We start from the raw sequence: 21,092 nt of genomic DNA on the forward strand, positions 1-21,092 counted from the left end.
GTATGGCAGGTTAGCTGACAGCCGCAAAAGAACTGTAGTCCTAAGCCAAGCCTTTAGTCTCAGAAAGGTACATCACAATTGTGACACTGGATGCTAAAATGTGGGAAAAAAAATAAATGAATAAAGATGGTTCTTTTTTTGCTTGGACAAACTACATGCTACTAGCACATGAAGTTCTTCCTACACAGAAGGGAAGCAAACACAATTAAGGCCAGGGCAAAAAATTGTAGAGAAACTGCAGCCTTGAGTCAGTGATAGGCATGCAGTTCATCTCGGCCTGTGAATGCCAGTCATATGACTGAACGAATGCTTACAGAACCAATGCTGAACCTCAGTCTTCACAGTGCCCACTGCACAGGGCTGATGGGTTTAGTTTTCCATGTTTTTTTTTTCTCTCTCTGAGCAGCTCTGAGTGACATGTAAGTGTGGTATGTTACACAAAGGGTAAGGTCCATCTATCTCCTAATTTAATTGAAGTGCTGAACTTAATTAAGGTGCTTACACCAGTAAGCCTCCGCAACAACTTGTCCACCAGTCTGCATATCTGATATCATGGCAGCTGGTTCTGGCTACAGGCAACACCCCCTGACACCATTTGAAGACCTGATACCAGCTCGAGTTGATATCCCCACACGACATCAGTAAACATCACTGATGGCTTCTGAAAAGTTCCAGTGCCAACTTGATCATGTCATTGCCATGGTGTCCCGATGACAACCAGGGTTATGGTGTTTGCTAATGCTCAACGACAAGTGCAATACAGGACATTTTAAGATAAAGAACAAGTTCTGCTTAAGCTATGCATTCCACCTCAAGAATAGCTTGAGAACATTTCAGCTGTAACAATATTCTGTACTGAAACAGTGTGCAACATGTCCCGCTGTCTAACATGTCCAACTTGTATTCTTGTATGCATAAATAAAAACTTAAAATTAAATTGTGGTTTTACGTGTGAAAACCACGATCTGATTATGAGGCACGCAGTAGTGGAGGACTCCGGAAATTTGGACCACCTGGGGATCTTTAATGTGCACCTAAATCTAAGTACACGGATGTTTTCGTATTTTGGCCCCATGGAAATGCTTAGCAGCCCAACACCATAGCTGCTAGGCAACCACAGCAGGTAAACAAGATCTTGCGATTAACACATCAGCACATTAACTGGAAAGCAGAATAATATCAAATGGAAGCTATGTCATCAATCTACTCATATATTTACAGGCAAGACAAGAAATTTTGCCCATTCTACTACTCATTACAGCCTGGTTTCAAGTGGACATTCCTGTTTTATTTGCCAACTTCTTACATAATAACCAATTTCAAGAAATATATTTCTTCACGTCATGAACACATTTTAGGCCAATCCATTAAAAGCAAGCCAAATCTTCAATATGCTGGAGCACCTGTGAAGTCCCAAAAAGAGATTCTTTACGAAATTTCATAAATCGTGGAGTCAACTTCCATTTACAGGGGCGTGCACATTTCGCTTGAAGTGTTCAAAAAAAAGATTTTGCGCTTCTGCACTATACTTGCTTGAATTTCTCAGAAATATAGCATTTTGGAGTCTACATCACTCGGTGTAACACTTGGAACAGTTACTTGTGCACGGTCAACACAGTTACGTGTTGCCCACTCCCCTCAGACATGCAGCAACCCTCCCTGAATGGCTGCTTTCTGCAGCTGCCAGCAGGCGGCAACACAAGTATGCGCTAGCACCGTCTTCGCAGTAGCCATTTTCATCACAGGCTAAAGCAGTTTATCATTGTTTTCTGTAAAAATCAGGCAAGTAACTGTGCCAAGTGTTACATCGAGTGATGTAGACTCCAAAATGCAATCTTTCAGTGGAATTTGGGCAAGAACAGTGGAGCGGCATGTGCACAATCATTTTTTGAAGACGAAGCGAAATATGCACACTTCCATACGTAATATTACAACAAACTCTATGAGTGAGAGAGCAGGAAAGCTTTCAATGCAGTTCATCAATCACCATCTGCCATTAAAAATTTATTCATCAGTTGATCTACAAAAAAAAAAAAAGGTGTCTGCCTCTGATTCTTATGGCTTCATCCCTGCATGACAGGCCATGTGGTTGGAGAGGTTGCTTTTCCGCGAATAGGATGCGCCACAGTGCACACAGATATAGGGGCGTTCTCCATTGTGGCTGCGCACATGGCGTGTCAGGTTGCAACTCTGAGTGAAACTCTTCGGGCAGAGGTGGCACTTGTAAGGGCGCTCGCCCGTATGTATGCGCAGGTGTGCCTTCATGTGGTCTTTGGACTCGGTCACATAGGGGCACAGCCGGCAGGAATGCAGTGAGCCGTGCATGGACGCGAGCGACTGGTCCTGCTCCAGGGACTCCGATGGCAAGGAGCCTGCAAAGTGACAGGGAGCACAGAAAGGTGGTACGATAATGCATCACAGATGTGGTGGAACTAAAGTGCTACCGCTGCAAATCAAAAAGGATGGCCACATTGCAGGCAAAATGTATGATAATCTGGGACTACTCAAACCATGTAGCATTACTGTCATGCCAGCAGTATGTTTGTGCAGCACGTCTCACGCAACTTTCTATCTCTCTGCGTGTAAATAACCATAACCATCCTTAATAGATAAAACTCATTCAGCCAATACATAGATGTCGGACATTTGCAAGGGATTCTGATGTCATGCTTAATATAGTCAAATTACTTTGTATATGCAACACTGCATTATGCATTCACAAAAGTAACTATATATTACATGCTCTTTCTTTTATTTTTTTTCCGATTACAATGCAGCACAGAAAAGCTTAAACTGACATTTAAACCCATAAAGCATAAAAAAAAAGAAATATGAATATCAATAAAAGAGGTTATAGAAACTGACACTCAGTTTTAAGGAATCCGTTTTTTATGGCGCAACAAAATACTAATCCCCAGAAGTGTTTACACCTGCGGCAGTTACTTCCAAAAGTGCATGAAAATTTTGTAAGCAGGAAGTTTCAATCTGGGCAATCTCTAAAAGAAGTAGGAGTCCCAATGCCAGCAACAATGAGAAGTGAGAGCTTGCAAATTGGGAAAAGCAGAACAATGGCTGGCTTTTGCAGGAGACAGTGCTACTTTTATTAACCATCTGCGTTTTGACCTTCTCAGTCCCTTTTGGAATAAAAAGCTGCTACAATATGTACATGTCGCCGTGCACACCTTACATATATTTCTAGTGCTGTTTTCTTTTTAATTACACACATGTCATGCCATGCCATCGGCATCTGATCCTGCCAATAGACAAGCCAAGTGATGCAAAACAAAGCAACGTTCTTGCATGCACATGAGAGTGGGTTCCTTACGTCATGCAATGGCAGCACCAGCATTATACTCACTAAAATCGAAAACTTAGCTGCACATGGTAAGTTACAACAAGTAACTTAAATGCGCAGCTAAGTCTTTGGTTGTTGTGAGTAGAAAAGTGGACCAGTCTGACAATAAATACAGCAAAACCTATCGCAGTTCAATATTAAAATAAAGAAAGGCCCAGCAGCAATGTATATTAATGAAAGGTTACACGTTAGGATATCCCATTGTCATGTTTTTGCCACGTGGAGCGTTAAACGTCATTTTTTTAGACTGGTTGTGAAGAATTAAAAATATTCACGCTTGTTTAATGATGAAAACAGTCCTTACTTCAGTCAATACGAGACACAATCTTCACATCAATGGGGATATCTCAACTCATGTTCTGAACCTTCATCATGAAAGAAAATAAAAAACGCGTGAAGTTAAAAAACAAAAGAATAAACAGCATTTTGAGAGGTTGCAATGGCACCACATTTGCAGGTCGAGAATACAACAACATTTACGTAAATTAAACAAAGGATTGTTTCTTTCAGTTAGTGCACCATAAACATTTTCCATGCTTGTTTTCCTATAGCCTCCATGAATGCAAAATGCAACTAACCTTTTCACCAATCAGTTCTTTAGTAACAGATTGCACACACACACACATGAATAGACAACCCACTACACCAGTATGCATTACTCATTATCCTGCATGCATATAGCAGCTGCATATAGAGCCCAGATATGGCTAGCCATTCTGATTTGTCTAAATGATCAAAGTATGCATAACATTGCAACATTGTATGTGCAGCATTGCACAGTACACCCACCTATTTACTTAAGTACAACAGAACCTCGATAAGATCCCGTTTCATACGATTTCCTGGTGCCAAGATTCACCTTCAAGAACACAAAAAAATTACCCAGTATAGTAAAACTTCTATTTTAATTACTAAAATGTTCTTGGAAAACACAATAATTCGGTACAAACATTCAGTATATCACCAAACTGCGAACGCACAATAGGTTTTTGGGCTGCTAGATCCCATATAAACAATAAAAGGAGTGAGGCCCACGTGATCAAGATCAGTAGGTGCTCCTAACAACAGCTTCTTGCAGTACTCGCCCATTAATGTCTCATAATATGCCACCAAGTGCTCGATTTTATAGCCCAGTACCAGAAACTCCCCTCGCAGTTCGTTGCAGATTGCCATTCACTGCTATTGCCGCCAACTCGTTGCAGTAAGCATCTTCTCCTATCTGTTTCATAGCGTGTAGGGAAGCGCACTGCATGCCTTTAATGGGCACTCACTCAAATGCACCGCTATTCGCTTTACAGGTGGCACGAAGTGAGCGTCATGTTTCACTCTCGCGGCATGAATGCATTGTATTCCAGCATAGCATTCAAGCATTTCCGACCAGCTCGCTTGCATTTCTGTTTCCCATTGCCTTCTTAAAGTAATGACGTGCTTCTCGTGCCGCAACGATTCTTAACAAGTGGGCATGTCAAAACTTCGCACCAAATACTCAGCCCAAAGATACTGCTAATCCAGGCCAAATTCAAGGAGCGCGAATGTAAGCTTGCCGAAGCCACAAGAACACCAACACGCATCTTTAGTCGTTTGGGCCCGACCAGATCGATATGCATCAGCATATCATGCTGCAATGATTCGCGCAATGCTTTGCATACTGTAGATGTCAACTACTGTTAAGCCTGCCACATTTTTTAGCAACTGGATCGTAAGTTTTACATGTTTGTACATTGTTTCCGAATAGTCAACACCCATCCATTTTTCCAAAAACACAACATGGTACTTATAGCATGCAGCACAATAAAAGCACGAACTGATATATAAACATACATGAAAGCATGTGAAAGAAATGAACATGAAATAATATGAAAGACATTGAGAAAGAAGAAAAGAATTCATAGAGGTGAGAATGGCATAGCATTTGATGGTGGAGGAGAACATAGCCACACTAATATAGAAGAAAAAAAATTAAATTATGCGGTATTAAGTGCCAAAACCACGATCTGATAACTGTATGATCTGATTACTGTAGTGGGGGACTCCGGATCAATTTTGACCACCTGAGGTTTTTTAACGTGCACCTACCTCTAAGTGCACGGGTGTTTTTACATTTCACTCTGGTCAAAATGTGGCTGCCGTGCCTGGGATTTGATTGCACAACGTCTTGCTTAGAAGCGAACACCAAAGACATTAAGCAACCACAGTGGGTAACACAGCCACACTTCCGTACATTAAGGAAATGATTATTTTCCCCATCAGTGCCACTGCAAACGGTAAAATAAATGAAACTAGCCAGCTGATGCGAATTCTGAGTACGCTTTGACTTGAAAGCACAATACCTATAGCAGAGACAGATACACAGAATTACAGGATAATCTGTGCAATGAACCAACATACGTGATGTAGTATAGGAATGTTCGAACCATAAAAACTCTAAGATCTTGAAAGGACTGTCAACACAACACTAAAAGGGGTGCCTTTGTGTCTGTCACAATCATGTGTAAATACTGAAAACTTCTATCATCATCATTTTTGCTTTAGTGCAGTGAAAGCAAAATGGCACAAAAGAGTACTGAAGGTATCTTGCCGACAAATTAGGTTCTCTCAGCCAAAGTAGCACGCACATGTACAACCTGTTAAACATATCTGTGAAGAAAGGCACAATCTTGCCTCATATATTACCTTAATGAAGTTATGTTCTCTACCAGTACATTGCAGTACCTTTTTGTTTTACTCCAATGATTACAACTCAATCGTTTGCAACAGGAACAGTTCTTTTCTTTCATGATTCCAACAGACTTACAGGGGAGCAAACAGATTTTCAATTTCAGTAGCTGCACACAAAACGAGCAGATGCAGCCATTAGTAAGCACAGACACATAACTGTCACAGTGTTAAATCAACAACAAATCGAACTGCTATGCCATGCTGCAGTGCAAACAAGTCGATGCTTCCCAAGAATAATCTGGTGAGCCGGATTCCTGGCTAAATCCAAAGCACTTGAAAGCCTGGTAAGAGGGATGGACACACCTGTAACAGCACCAAGACCCCTCTCAAATCCAGCACAAATAATAACAGTACATTCAAACAAGCATTTTCCCTTTCTATCAATGAGCATATCATGAGTGACACCAATATAATATGATGCCATCTTTTCATTACAAATTATTATTCAATCATGCCAAACATACTTAATAAGACTGGAGTACAGTTATCAGAATACAAATTTACATCTGTCCAGAGTCTTCATTATCATGTCCACTCCTTGAAACACTACGTCTCAACATACTACTGCCAGCATTCATTCAGGGGATTAAAAATGTGACGAGTCAGGACTGTCGAAGGCTTTTTTACACTAAGTGAATGCGACATCCCACAAATACATTGCTCAATCCCAAAGAAAAATGGCCACCAAACAATAAGCAGCTGTCACTTGCCTTGCAATCTGGACAAAAGTCCTCATCAACGTTTCTGTTGTCCGAATTTATTTCAATTGCGACATTGGTTTGCCAGATTAAGTGTGCGTGATTTTATGAGCAATTACATCGATCTAGTCTTGTTTAGCACTGACACTTAGTTTACTCTTTGTTTTTTTGATTGCATGACACTACAGAATGCGCCCCTTGCGTCAGGTTTTCTCTTTTTTTTTCTCTCTCTCACATGCTGTTGCGAAGCATAGGGCCTCCCAAGTGTTCACGGCTTCTTAGAAACACAAGCTGATGATTCGAACGAGGTACTTGCACGGCCAGCAACTCTTCGCTCACCCTGGTTCTCTGACCCAGCTCTCGTCTCTCATGAACTCCGGCACTTAGCGGCACCTGGTAGAGGATGCAGCAGTTAAGTTTGATGGCAACTGGGGGCAGAATGGCAGAGGGCGAAAGCAACACAGGCACTCACACCCCACTTTGTTTATGGCTAATCATACTACATTTTGATTTCACCCTTTGTTGCCTACTGTAGCTATGTGTCTTCGGAATGGAGAGGAATAATTTGATGCAATTTTCATGTTCGCAGAGCATTTACAAGTTTTCTTTTTCCCTGTATTTTTCTGAAAGTGATTACAAGATACCCAGATCCCAGATACGCCAAACTGTGTAAGTCAGACCTTGTCTTCAAAAGTGGATTTACAACTAGTGCCAACCCGGCAGTGAGTATAATTTAATTTATTTTTGAAGCACTCCTAATGAAGCTACACACTTCGATGCAGCAAAGTGAGTTCAATGAAGGCACTCGCTGGCGAGTCCATTGTACAGAGAGTGAGACACTAATGGTAAAGTGCACTCAATAAAGGTAACATTATACTTGCCTGGGTGACTAGGATATAATTCACATTCCAGCAACTTTACTCACCTTCCTGTTTTTTTTTTTTTTAGTAAATTTGTCTTTTGCTGACCTTTCATTAAACATTAGCTGGAAGTTGGCACTGTTTGTTGTACATATCCTATTCACCTTTCTCCCAATTTGTGTTTAGAGCCTAGTTTAAGAAAGAATTCAAAGTGGTCTATGCCATGACACAGTTCTTGCACTTATTTCTACCAATGCTAGCAAATACTCAAACATATAGAGACCACTTGAAGAGCTAAATGTGGAAACACGATCCTAATACCAATGTCGGAGCACTTCGACATCAGGGTGACATACAAACACAGCCTACCTTGAGTGCAACAATGTCATATTCGATGGGATTGTTCATGTTTTATAAAAGTATCTGTTGGCATTTATGGTTATCAGAAAGGAATTCCAGTATGCTGCCCAGCTTGTATATAACACACTTTCTCAGCTTTAACTGAGACCATCGAAAGATTACCTGAATGCTCAAACTTCAGGAAAAAAAGGAAGGGCATTCTTGCATATAGGAAAATTGAAATGAAAATGGGTATCAAGCTTTAGTGCTGAACAAATGCTCCTCAAGTGGTGCCCTAGGAATATACAGGGGCGACTCATTGGCAACACAGCACACGAGGCGACTGCTCCTATGTAGCAGATATAGCGCACTCGAAGCTCTTAGGCGCCTCATAATGCCAGTGTGGTGAGGTGACTTACCACTGGCGTTGCACCTTAACAGCCCGTAAAACAAGGTCAAAGGAAAACTAGATCAGTGTAGTTCGAAGCGTATAGCATCCCACACACACCAGTGTAGTACACACCACCGCGTGGTATGCAAGCAGCTGCTCAGCAGAAATTTAAGTAAGCAAAATGCTCATACCAGCAGCAGAAAGGGGAACGATGCCCTGGCTCCGCTGCATAGCTGACTGCGTTCCTGATTTTTGCAGCCAAACACACTGCACGCCTCTCACCTCTCCGAGACCTTCCAAACCTCTACGCGAGGGCTGCACACGCGTCACCAAAAGCCCGATGCATGGCGGCAGCACTTTGAGTGTCCATATAATTGTAATTGCAATAAAAAGATATACAATAACATAAAAGCCCAGTTGGCACCTCCTAGTAATGAACATGAAAAGACAATAAAATCAAGGCTAAAAGAAGCATTTAAGCAACAACATTTATCGGCCACATGTAGATGAGCACAAGTAAAACAAAAAGAAGACAAAGCTCCCTTATGGAGATATATCCTTTATGAACAATTTCAAAGCAAGCAGGTACTCTGCGGTTGGTAAGCATGTATTCTGTGCACAGGGTCAGTAAAATGCTACTCCTAACTAATGATCGACTTGTGCAGTGAGCTGTCTTCTCAAATCCCCACACTTGCGAGACCTTGGCTGTCTGCGAGTGCAGTGCGCCATCACGGCATGCACCTTTTTTCCTGAACATCTAATGCTCCTCTACTTCGTGTGGGTGGAATTTGCAAGGAAACTATTTCAAGAAGTGTGGAGGGATATATTACAGATGCATCACACTTCCTTGGGGGAAGCCTTACCTGTGTTCTTGATCTGTCACCGAGTATAATTACATTTATTTCGAGAGAAAGACGGGCAAGGGCCGTGTAGCCACGTTGGTACTGATCCTGTTGTCTAGCTGCTTATCTGTCTAGATGCCAAGCTGCATGGAAGCTACATGCCTCCGCAGGAGGCCTCTGTTAAAGTGCAATAATGCAGCAATGTAAGAGGTGGCGGTTGCATAAATGTATTAGTGCGGCTGCTGCATGGAAATGTGTTACCTCTCTGCACTCCACATATTTGCCACAAAGGCACCAATGACAGTGCAGGGGAAATTACTTGTACTTACTAATTGAAGTAAAGAAATTATAAATTAATGGAACTGCAAGTGGATGAAAAGACAACTTGCTGCAGGTGGGGAACGATCCCAAGTCTATGCATTATGCATGCGATGCTCTACCAATTGAGCAATTGAGCCACGATAGCAAATTGGTAGAGCATTGCACGCAGAATGCAATGATGTGGGATCGTTACCCACCTGCAGCAAGTTGTTTGTTTCATCCACTTTCAGTTGCATTAATTTATAATTTCTTTATTTTAATTAGTAAATACAAGTAACTTCCCCTGTATTGTCCTTGGAGTCTTTGTTTGTTTGTTGGCTTCTTATGATATGATTAATGAAAATCGAGCCCTCCGGTTAACCCCTTTCTTCTTTTTCCTACACGTTGAAAGAAGCGCTGCATAGTTTGAGTCAGTAGGCGTGGAAAATGGGGCACATTTTATCAATAGGATATCTGTTCCAGGGTTGCGACTGGACTTGTCTATAACAGGAGAAGGAAAAGCTAACTAAGCAGGTCAGTAAGTAGAAAAGAAACTCAAGAGCAAGCAGAAACTGAGGGAGGTCACAGAAGGTAAGCTAGCCAACATATAAATGAAGCTGAAGGCCACCATTCCATAAAGCAACGGTGAATGCTTCGATGCGAGCAGCGCGAATTAGGCTGGCTTCAAAGCGAGAACAGGTAAGCAAGCCGAAACTACCATGCTGGAAAACAGTGACAAACACGTCAGTGATGGTCATAAAAGAGCTACAACTGATGTTCCGGCGGCAGAAGACGACGTCACCAAAGGAAATGGTGAGGATGAAATGGGAGGAGGGCATCGTGGCCTGAGGTACAGCTTTTTGACAGCGAAGGGAAAAGCGTAGAGTTTTCTTTGTTGACGATTCAAACATGCATAAGATAGGACCGTTGATAATAGACAGGGTAGGTTAGAGAGAGGGTCCAGATTAGAGCGCTTTGGGGGAAACCGGTTAGGAAAATGATAGCGAAAGCCAAGCAGCACATGTGGAACACGAAGAAGGAGACACACCTGGTGGTCATGACAGGCAGTGTGATTGGCGTACTACAAGGACGAGGAACAGGGATCGCGAAGCAAATAGCTAAAGGTGTTACCAACCTGCAGGATGTTTCAACGGAAGTGCAAATAACAGTGTGTATGGTAACAGAGGTTGGAACACAAAGGTATGGAATTGAAGACAGGGCAGTGCTTACAATAAATTTGGATGCTAGCTAAGGCAATAAATTTTACAGCCATTGACATCAACCGAGAAGAGCACCGGGCAGGCTGCAAAGGTGCTTTTGTGTGTGAAGGGGTACATTTTAGCAATAGAGTGGCAACACATTGGACCTCGATTCGCAGCATGGGCAGTAGCTTCTTTTAGGTGGTTCCCAGGCAATGAGGAAGGTAGATTAAGTATTGTATGCAGCAACACACCAGCAAGGAGCAGAATTGGACCACAAGAAGTTAGGAAAAGGCACACAAATGATAAATATAGAGATGGTAAAATTTGTTACATAAGTATGCAGGGTTGTCGAAAGCAGGAAAGATGGCTCGAAATTCCAACACATTTGAATGAAGAAGCTATTAGCGTGTATGCCCCTTGACTGAAATGCATCTACGAGATTTGGAGAAGCCGCCTGTTAATGACAATTTTGTATTGGAGGGGTGCAACAGAATAAGTGGGTCAATTTATGGAGTGTTGTGTTTGTTTAATATTCTCTTTTTGTGATGTATAGAGTATGAAGTGAGCTAACGAATCAACTGTTTTTTTTTAAATTGAAGTGAATAAATTATGATCAGCAATATTCTTTTGGCATGAAAGCGACACTTTGCAACCTTTTTATAGTATTGATGGAATTGATAGGATGGTATTGTTATCTCTTTCTAGTCATGGACAAAATGATGTTCTATGACAAAACTAGGGAAGAACAAGGTGTTGCTCATGTCTCCCTGCATCCAAACAACTCAAGAGACGGGTTCAAGCACCAATGGTACCGATTATCCCAAAATTGGCACACTGTCACCAGGCATGATTTAGCCAGGACTCAGTTCATTGCGTGTGTGAAGCAGTTTCGCTCAACCAAGCAAACTTCGATTGCTCTGAAAAAGAAAAAAAAGAAAACCGAACCATAGTCGTATCTTGATCCCTGTCTCTGATGATGAAGACGAAACGAAGGGAGATGGAAAAGAAAAGCAGGGTTTTACTTCACGTCCACTCTGCCAGAGCGGTTGAGTGTCACTGACACTATCATAAGGTGCACAGGCCGAGAGGAGCAAACACTGACTGCTTTTTGTTTCGACATGGCACCTAAACTATACATTACACGACTTCTCGCATTATATGTGTAGGAAGACCGTGCACAGCTAGTCGGTATAGAGAAAGAGTAATCGTGATTTAGAATACCCGAAAGTGGAAGGTGCACTTCTACAATGGCTGAACAACACCAGGAGTGCAAATATCCCCTTACATGGACCTGCACTTCCTGCAGAAGCTGAAGCACTCGCCCTCCAAATGGGCCATAAAGATTTCAAGTGCAGCGATGGCTGGCTTGAGCAGTTCAAGAACAAGGAACAACACGGCGTGACCTCGAAGTCGATTGTTGGCAAAAGCGCAGCCATGAACCATGGCACTGTAGACGTATGGCGCCAACTTCGGCTCCACGCTGTACTTGAAAGTATTAAGACAAAGACACCAACAACCTAGATGAGGCTGCATTTTGCTACAAGATGCTATTGAATTGCATGTTCACTACCACTGACGGATCCTCATCCGGAGGAAAACAGAACAAGGAGCGTGTCACGGTGCTGTCTGATGCCAATGCAACAAGCAACGACAAGCTTCCCTTGTTGATGCTGAGGAAGGTGGAGAAGCCAAGGTGCTTCCAAAATACTACAACTATTCCTAAGGAATGCATCTACAGAATTAATAAGTGAGCATGCATCACTGCTGCTATTTTTGAAGACTATATGCGCCTTCTGCATAGACGGTTCGATGCAAAGAATCGACAAGTTCTTTTCATAATTGTCAATTGTCCGCGCCACAGGAAGATCGACAACCTCAAGGCTGTCGCTGTGGAATTTTTGCCAGCAAACAAAACAGCGGTGCTGCAACCGATGGATCAGGGCATCATTGAGACCACCTAGAAACTATACCGCAAGGCGCTTATGCAGCGCATGCTTACAGCATATGACGCCAGAAGAGGTACAACATTGATTTGCATGATGCGATCCATGTGCTAAACTTTTCATGGAAAGAACTCGCACCTTCGAAGGTCAGCAACTGCTCTGTGCACGTCGGCTTTTCCTGCGCCGTCGTCAGCGATTCTGATGATCACCAACCTGACAATGACCAGACTTGCAGCAATCTGTAGAAGGCTGTTCATAAAATTGCTGGCCAAGAGATAGAAGGCAACTCTGAGGCATTTGCATTCACTGACGTTGCCCCAGCACCAGATGCGGAGATACTAATTGACATTGCTGGTGGCCCCAACAAGGATGAAGAGGCCACATGAAGTGCCAACTATGGTGCAGACGCGAGAGTACCTATGCCTGCTGCCAAATAAGGCTGAATGCATGGGTGGCAACCACGGCCTCATGCAATGCTTGGTCAAATTAGAGCAGGCGTTGTTCGTGCTGGTTAAAAACTTGAAACAGCCAATGCTCACTGCCTTTTTTGCACCTGAATAAAGTTTTGCGTCACAGAAAGCACTGTATTTTGACTTTCTCAAGGTTGTGCCATAATTAAATCTTGACTGCTTTAGCTTTTCTTGAGTTGTTGGTTATATCGAATTACCTCTTATAACGAATTTTTTCACCATCCTATTGACTTTGTTATAATGAGGAATTACTACCTATATATATATGAAACTTTCTTGTGATCCCCATCAGATAAGATATATCTGGGTTCTACTGTATCGACCCTTTACTCATTAGTTTAGGCAAGTCAAAAACCATTAAATCCAAGCTGGCTTAACAGTGCAGCACGATTTTCGTGCATGTGCAAAGAGCGTTGCCTCATTTTAGAAGCTTTATACTGGACTGAGCAGCCCTGTTCGACATAAGTTCATTCAGGTTTGTCGCTTCGAGCGAATAACTTGTGACATTCTGTGGTCGCTTCTCAGTTTACATAAATTTTTAACGACTACCTTTGGATTAAATATCTTGCATATTTTACGCTGTGTTTGAACACGCCATGCCACTTATTTGCACTTTTGACAAAACTACCCACCTGTTAGAGGAAGCTAATCTGCTAACGCTTTGCACCAATAGTATGGGGTTGGAGAGTGCTCAATCGCGACATTGATACTGGGCGTTCTAAGCCCAAGACCAAAGTGCACTGAAGCAATGCACTGCACCTTGTGAACAGCTTGAAAAGAATAAAGCTGCCACACTGATTTAATCTGTACTAAAACAGTGTGTAACATGTTAGTCTTGCTGTGTTGGTAAATAAAACGTTATTAAAACATAGACACTTGAACTAGGAAGCACAACTATATCAAATATGAACATTACAACCGATGTGTTGATAAATTTGCAGGTAGCACGAGAAATTCGGCACATACTAAAGTGCCCTGGCCACAATTTTACTTTTCTGTTTTCTTTTGCCAACTTTGTATATTATATGCATCTTCAAGAAAGTTATTTCCACAGTCATGAACACATCTCAGGGCAATCCGCATTCACAGTAAAACAAGTGTTGAATATGATGGCATAGCTCTAAAGTCACATGAAGACACTCTTTAAAAAACTCTCATAGACAGTGATGTTAATTTCCCTATTGTAGTTTAAAATCACCTACTGTCATAAAGAAATTAGGGCAGAAACACTCCACATGGGAATTTTCATATAGTGCATAGCATTATGTGTAATCATTACTTATGAAGCCTATATTATAACCCTGAAACCAAGACTGCCATATTTCAAGGGATAAGCAACTGCAAAGAATACCACGCAAGCTATAATGATAGCCATTAAACTTGTTTTTACCACCAATCTACTTTTTGGTAAATGAAAGAAATGTTGCTCTAGTGCCATTTTTTTTTTTCTTGCATAATTTGTTCACCAACACACACACCTTTCCAACACGTCCTTTTCTGAAGCTTCTCGCTGTTGTTAGAGATGAAATTTTCTGGTTGCTTGCATTTTTCATGCGTTCCTTTTCCGCGCAAACTCTTGCTTGCGTTCCAATTGCCCCTCGGTAAGGCGAAGTGAGGAATTCAGAATGGTCTGCATATCGGGCTCCTGTACTAGACATCATGTGTTTGAATCCTGCAGCCAGACAATTTTAATGGTGTTTATTTAATTATCTACAGAACAGTAACTGGTTTAAAATGATGACCTTACGAAATTGTTTGAAACCAGGAGAATGTTTACACAAATATATGTATTAACCACCGCTCCCGTGCTGGCTTACAAAATATCGCATCAGAGGTCTGTGTGCCCATGAGTACCGCATTTGGACCATTCTACCGTGCCACAAATTGTAACACGCAGGTATATTACAACCCAAAAATTCACAAAAATAACTTGCTGCCGATATTGTGATATTGTGGAACATACAAAGGCACAAATACACGCACAAAGCTCAATTTTAGCGGCTAGTGGCTATCGGAATCCGACAACACCACCTTTTTGCTGTCTACTGACCAAAGAAAGTCATCTCCAGTGCCATTTCATGCATTAGAAATGCCACATTTCTGTAGGCTCGCGCAACCACTGTCTGAGGGAGCACCTTCCACGCACCATGGATCCAGGCTGCGATGTCTCCGAGCATTGCTTTCTTCAGACTACCCGTTCGACGGCAGTGTGGCTGGCTACCTTGCATTGAGCTTTCTTTTTAAATAACAATCCATTCCATTATTTATTTTGAGCAGAATCAGTTACGAATATAATCCACATGCAAATTTGAATGCACCTTTTATCAAAAAAAAAAAGTGTGGGTTAGAATCATGCAAATATGCTAGGTGGAAGTGTACAGAAGTTTGTGTATTCACAGAAATTCACCAATTCAAACCAAGATGGCGGTGCGAGTTTTTTTTTAGACACGAAACGGACGGACAAACAGAATCGACCAGGAAATGAACCCGGGCACTTAGCCAAAGAATGCTCCGCATTAAAAAAGTAATGCAATTGGTTGATCTAGAAAAGAACTCCACACCTCTGACATTTAGGGCGTCTTCCCAGCATGAGAGGACATGCAGTACAAGAGGGTGTCCTTTCACGAAAAGGATGCACCGCAGTGCTTACAGGAAACAGGACACTCTCCTGCATGGCTGCGCATATGCCGCTTAAGGGACGAAGCATGAGTGAATGCATTCAAACAGAGCTGGCACTGGTAGGGCTGCTCACCTGCATGGCTCTGCAGATGCAATGTCAGGTGCCAATCCCAAGGGAACGTGCTTGAGCAAATGTGGTACTTGAAGGGGCGCTCTGCTATGTGTGTGTGCAGGTGTTTTTTCCTGTAGGCTTTCTCCTCAGTCTTGCAAGTGCACAGCCTGCAGGAATGCAGCCTGCCATGCACGGACACGAGCAACTGATACTGCTCCAGGGACCCTGACGGCAAGCAACCTGCAAAGTCTTGGGGATTGTGGGACACCACAATCCTTATAAGAATTCACTTCATTGTTTACCTTCTCTGGTGAATGAAGATATCTTCAATGTCTCGCATAGTACAAATTAATGAGGCTTTGGCATTTTGCTGGCTGCCGCCGTACGGTCTAGAAGGAATATTTCACCCAGAAATTTGGCCTGAGAAGCTGTGCCAGTGTCGCTGGAAGTATCCATCATAATTCTTCCTCAAGCAACGAACACCTGTAACTGGTTGAACCGAGTTGAATATGTAGCACTGAAAAGAGAATTTTCGTCCATATCTTATTGTGCGCTGTAAAAAATGAAAGCCTCAGTTAGCTTTGCTTCAAATTACCCGCCCTGAAGATTAACTGGCGAAGAATGGCCTCATCTTGAGAAGCACTTGAAAAAGCTAAGGGCACCAGCAGAATGTTGACTACAGTGTTAACTAAGTCCTTGCACTACTGTCAGACGTTTCTGTAAAGAACTGAAAAATTAGATATTTTACCAAGAAATACTCATCATGATAAATGTTTTAGGTGGTTCAGATCAAGGTAAATCTTGTAGAAGTCATGTACAGCCAGCGTTTGTTTTATGTTTGTTGCCCCACAGTAATTATAGTCAACTTGATCGTCCTATCTGGTGCTATTGCGTGTCTCCTTGCATACTAGTATAGAGAACAACAGTTATGTACTAGGTGTACTAGCGTAGAGAACAAGAGTGAAGAAATGGAAACATCGCATGAGGCATCCGGACGCCGCCCGAACTGTAGCAGACAACAGGTGTGAGTATGTGCACCTGACATCACGCGAGCAGCGTTCGCAACACTACTGTAGGTCGTTCTAAGGGGTAATAGCGTCCCAACTGGTATGGCAATAAAATAGCTCATGTAAGCAGTTCTTACAGCAAGAAAATGCTATAAGTTATATTATGTGCAAAAGCAGCTGAAAAGTCAAATGCGCATGTTCATACTTGGGCACAAAAATAATGAAGGTGGGATGAATGAGAGCCATACAAACCCTGCTGAGCCCACTTCTCAGGTATAAATTTAAGGCTCACGAAGAGCATTGTGAATGCACCAATAAAGCTATTGTCATAGTTGTGCAATAAATGAAAAATCAGTCAAATGAGTCAAATGTAATCAATAATTCTACGGAGCGCAATAAAATAGTACAATCAAAAAAGTAGTAACAGTAAAACTGCCTCAAGAGCGGTCTTTAGCATTTTTTATTTCTTGGAGAGAACACTTTGTTTTTGTAGAAACAAAAATAATTAAAACACTTTTTCAAAACCTTCCAACAAAAGCAAATTTGAACCTTCCGGTTCTTGTTTGACTTTTAGGTAATTAAGAGCGAGTTCTCTCTAATTGTCATTTGAGCCTCACACGGAACGCCTTGGATCTAGGCGGAGCTCCTGCGTGTGCTTGAAGGGCCAACTTAGGCAATTAGGTGGCACACAGCTTTACGCACAAGCCAGGCAAAGGCCTGAGGGCATCAGGCCCGGGCCTGTCCGAAATTACTTTCACCGGCCAAGCCTGGGCCTGTGCACTGCTCTAATCTTTACGTCATCCGCTATTTGTTGCTTGCAGATCACTAATAAAAAGAATTAGGTTCTAAGAGGCAGCTACAAATTCCCCCAACTCTCTTATGGACAACTTTCTGAGACCAGAAAAAAGAACACATAATTAAATAGAAGCTCATTACGTCAATTATCCAGTTAAAGTAACATGTAGGACACTATGTAACTATGTTATGTGTGATTGCATGAGGTCTACAGGCACAGCAGTATAAAAGGCACAGCCGGAATCTATGCTCAGACTGCAAGCCTGGCCACACCTATTACAAGTTGACAAAATGTATAATATACGCAAATACCTCAGCCATGGTCCGATGCACCTGCAGTTCCACAATTAAATCTACAGGGCCACTTAGAAGAAATATCTCGATAGCATTAAAACCTATATGACTTCAACATTCATTGCACTCTAAAGAAAAAAAAACGGGTTTAAAGGGCACTTTAGGCAAACACCCATTAAAAAAGTATTACTCTTCAGGTCTTAATACTAGATGTAAGCTGCAAGCACATGCACTAAAGCTTGTGCCACCCCCAACAATGCATGGTCCACATATCATGTCTAGTACTTCTCGTGTGTACTTCTATAGTAGAGCTACTTGCATGTAACTCGGCCCTATTGTTCTACAGCAATAAATATAACCTGATTTTATTTGTCTATCGAGATGCTTTTCATAGGTGCTGCTCATGAGCTTTACTGAAAGAATCGAGTTTACTCTGCGATCAAAAAAAAAATTCTGGCATCGCAATTCCAGCATAAAACATCTGCCATGATTGTCTTAGTTGTGTAAGAGAATTCGCGCAGCATACATACTTTATTTATCAAACATTTCAGGCGAATGAGAAGAGCAGGACTGTGCATCCATTTGGATTTGTTGATTTTGCAGCCAAACACACGGCATGTCCAGGAAACCTTTTAACTCTCCACGTAAGAGCTGTGCTTGCCATTAGAAATTATAGCCCATTTCACTTAGTTTTCAAAAAAAGATTTTGCGCTTACAGGTGCACTCTTCTTGCTCAAATTTCGCAGAAAGATCCCATTTTGGAGTCTACATCATTCAGCGTAACATATTGCATAGTTACTCGCCTGTTTTCTTTTTTTTTTTGAGGAAAATAATGAAACTGCTTTCGTCTGTGAGAAAAAAGGCTGTTGCAAAGACAGCGCTAGCGCAGGATATTGACGCTGCCTGCCAGCAGCTGCAAAAAGAAGCCGTTCAGGGAGGGTCACTGCATGTTCGAGTGGAGTAGGCAACACGCAGTTACAATGGAATTATCATGCATTACCGACAATTGAGAATAGCATGACTATGCATCCATTTGGATTTGCTGATTTTGCACCCAAACACACTTCACATCCTGGAAACTGCATATTGCTCGCTCCACTCGAACACACAGAAACCCTCCCAGAACGGCTGCTTCGATAACTTGCACTAGTACCGCCTTTGCATCACTCATTTTTCTCACAGACGAAAGCAGCCTATAAGCTTTTCTTTAAAGAACAGGCAAGTAACTCTGAAAAGTGTTACACTGAATAATGTGGACTCCAATATGTCATCTTTCTGTAAAATTCGAGCAAGAACACTGAAATGTAAGTGCAAGATACTTTTTCAAACACTTTTAGCAACATCTGCACGTCCCTGTATGTAATACTACAAGAAACGCTATGGTTGAGCGTGCTGAAACCCTCTCAATGCAGTTCATAATCACCCTCTGCCATTAAAAATTGAATCATCAGCAAATAAAGAAAGGAATTTGTCTGCCACTTTTCGCTACGGCTCCTTCCCTACGTGACAGGACATGTGGATGTTGAGGTTTCCCCGCCGCTTAAAGGATGCACTGCAGTGGACACAGCGAAAGGGACGTTCTCCGGTGTGACAGAGCCCATGCCGCTTGAGGGTGGTACTGTCAGCGAATGTCTCAGGGCACAGGTGGCACTGGTAGCGACGCTCGCCTGTGTGACTGCGCACATGCCGCCTCAGGTTGGGCTTCTGAGTGAATGTGTTCGGGCCTTGCGTTGACACACGCAACTGATCCTGTTCCAGGGACCCCAATGGCAAGGAACCTGCGAAGTCACAGGGAGCACAAGAAGGCAATGTGAATAATGCATCAGAGACAGGATGGAACTAAAGTACTACAGCTGGCAATCAAAAAGGATATAGATACAAACCCTTGCTGGCAATACACAGAGGTCATATTTGGCATGCCATTCTGCTATTACACCTATGTGGTCGAAGTATTTTGTATGTGTAACACTGCACAATGCACTACATATTTAAAGGGGCCCTGAACAACTTTTTATCAGAGTGGAGAAAATCATCTGTAGTGAAAATAGGATATTTCATAAATATTTTGCCGCAAGAAGTGCTTCAATGCGTTCAGCAGAAGCGAAGTTAATGGCAATCAAACACGGCCTTTGCTGTTCTCCCATTCCTTCTTCAATGCCTTGCACTGCGAAGGCTACGGAGCAGTGGGGTGCACCCACAACGCTCCGATTTCTAAATGTCACTGTGGCGCACAGTTCAAATATAATTTAATTTTGGATGCTAACATAGACCCACGACTTCTGCCTTTGATGCCTATGACGCGCAACACAATCCTAACGCATTTGTCTTCAGCTAGCAGCAGTGCTCTTAGCCAGTGGACTCATGGTAGCACCCCGCGGCAGCTGCAGTATCTACGGCATATAGCCAAGCTCAGCTTGATGCCAGCTATTGGCCAATAGCAGCCATCTATGCAAATGCCGAAATAGTCCGTCTAGAAGAGATTGAGGACAGGGCCTTCTGTTGAAAAGAGAGCGTTTCAGAGAAAGGCGACTGCGATCCGCTTGCAAGCACCACACACCGCGTACAACAGCAAAACTTGGCTGAGGTGTTCACAGCAGCATATGCTACCTGTGGACTATGTCATTTCACCAAGCCAGAGGGGTGGTTCAGGGCCCCTTCAACGAAATACCACAACATGCACTTTCGGCTTCACAGTGATTATACCGTGCAACACAACAAAAGCACCAACTGATATATAACCATATGAAAGCATGTGAAAGAAATGAACACGAAATAATACAAGATACAATGGTGAAACAAAAAGGAAAATCAAGAATTTATCAATGTGAGAACACCCTTGGGTTTGATGGAGAAGAACAGACACTTTTCTGGGCAATAAGAAAATGACTGTTTCCTCATAAGTGGCCATGTAGACAAAGAAATAAATGAAGCCAGCTGATTCATGTTAATTTTGAAAATCCCTGACTTCAAAGCACAGCACAAATAACAAATACAGACACACAAGTTTACAAGACAATGTGCGCAATGAATTAACACAAACACTACAGTGCAGGAATGTCAGGAACATTTAGGCCCAACATACTCAAAATCAATGTCAGAAGAGCAATAAATAAGGCTACGCCTTTGTGCGTCTTTCTCTGTCATTAG

At 42.3% G+C, this 21,092-nt stretch overlaps 1 long non-coding RNA gene across 1 annotated transcript; it reads right to left on the reverse strand.

Moving 5' to 3' along the window:
• Positions 1–1,991: 1,991 nt before the first annotated feature.
• Positions 1,992–19,663, reverse strand: LOC140213099 (uncharacterized). The gene is made up of 3 exons (XR_011890017.1): positions 15,871–19,663; positions 7,111–7,164; positions 1,992–6,376 (listed from the first exon to the last, which is right to left on the reverse strand). It is a non-coding gene; the product is annotated as an uncharacterized lncRNA (long non-coding RNA).
• Between the last annotated feature and the right edge of the window lie 1,429 nt (positions 19,664–21,092).

This window comes from Dermacentor andersoni, chromosome 9 (genome assembly GCF_023375885.2).
Source record: "Dermacentor andersoni chromosome 9, qqDerAnde1_hic_scaffold, whole genome shotgun sequence".
NCBI lineage: Eukaryota > Metazoa > Arthropoda > Arachnida > Ixodida > Ixodidae > Dermacentor > Dermacentor andersoni.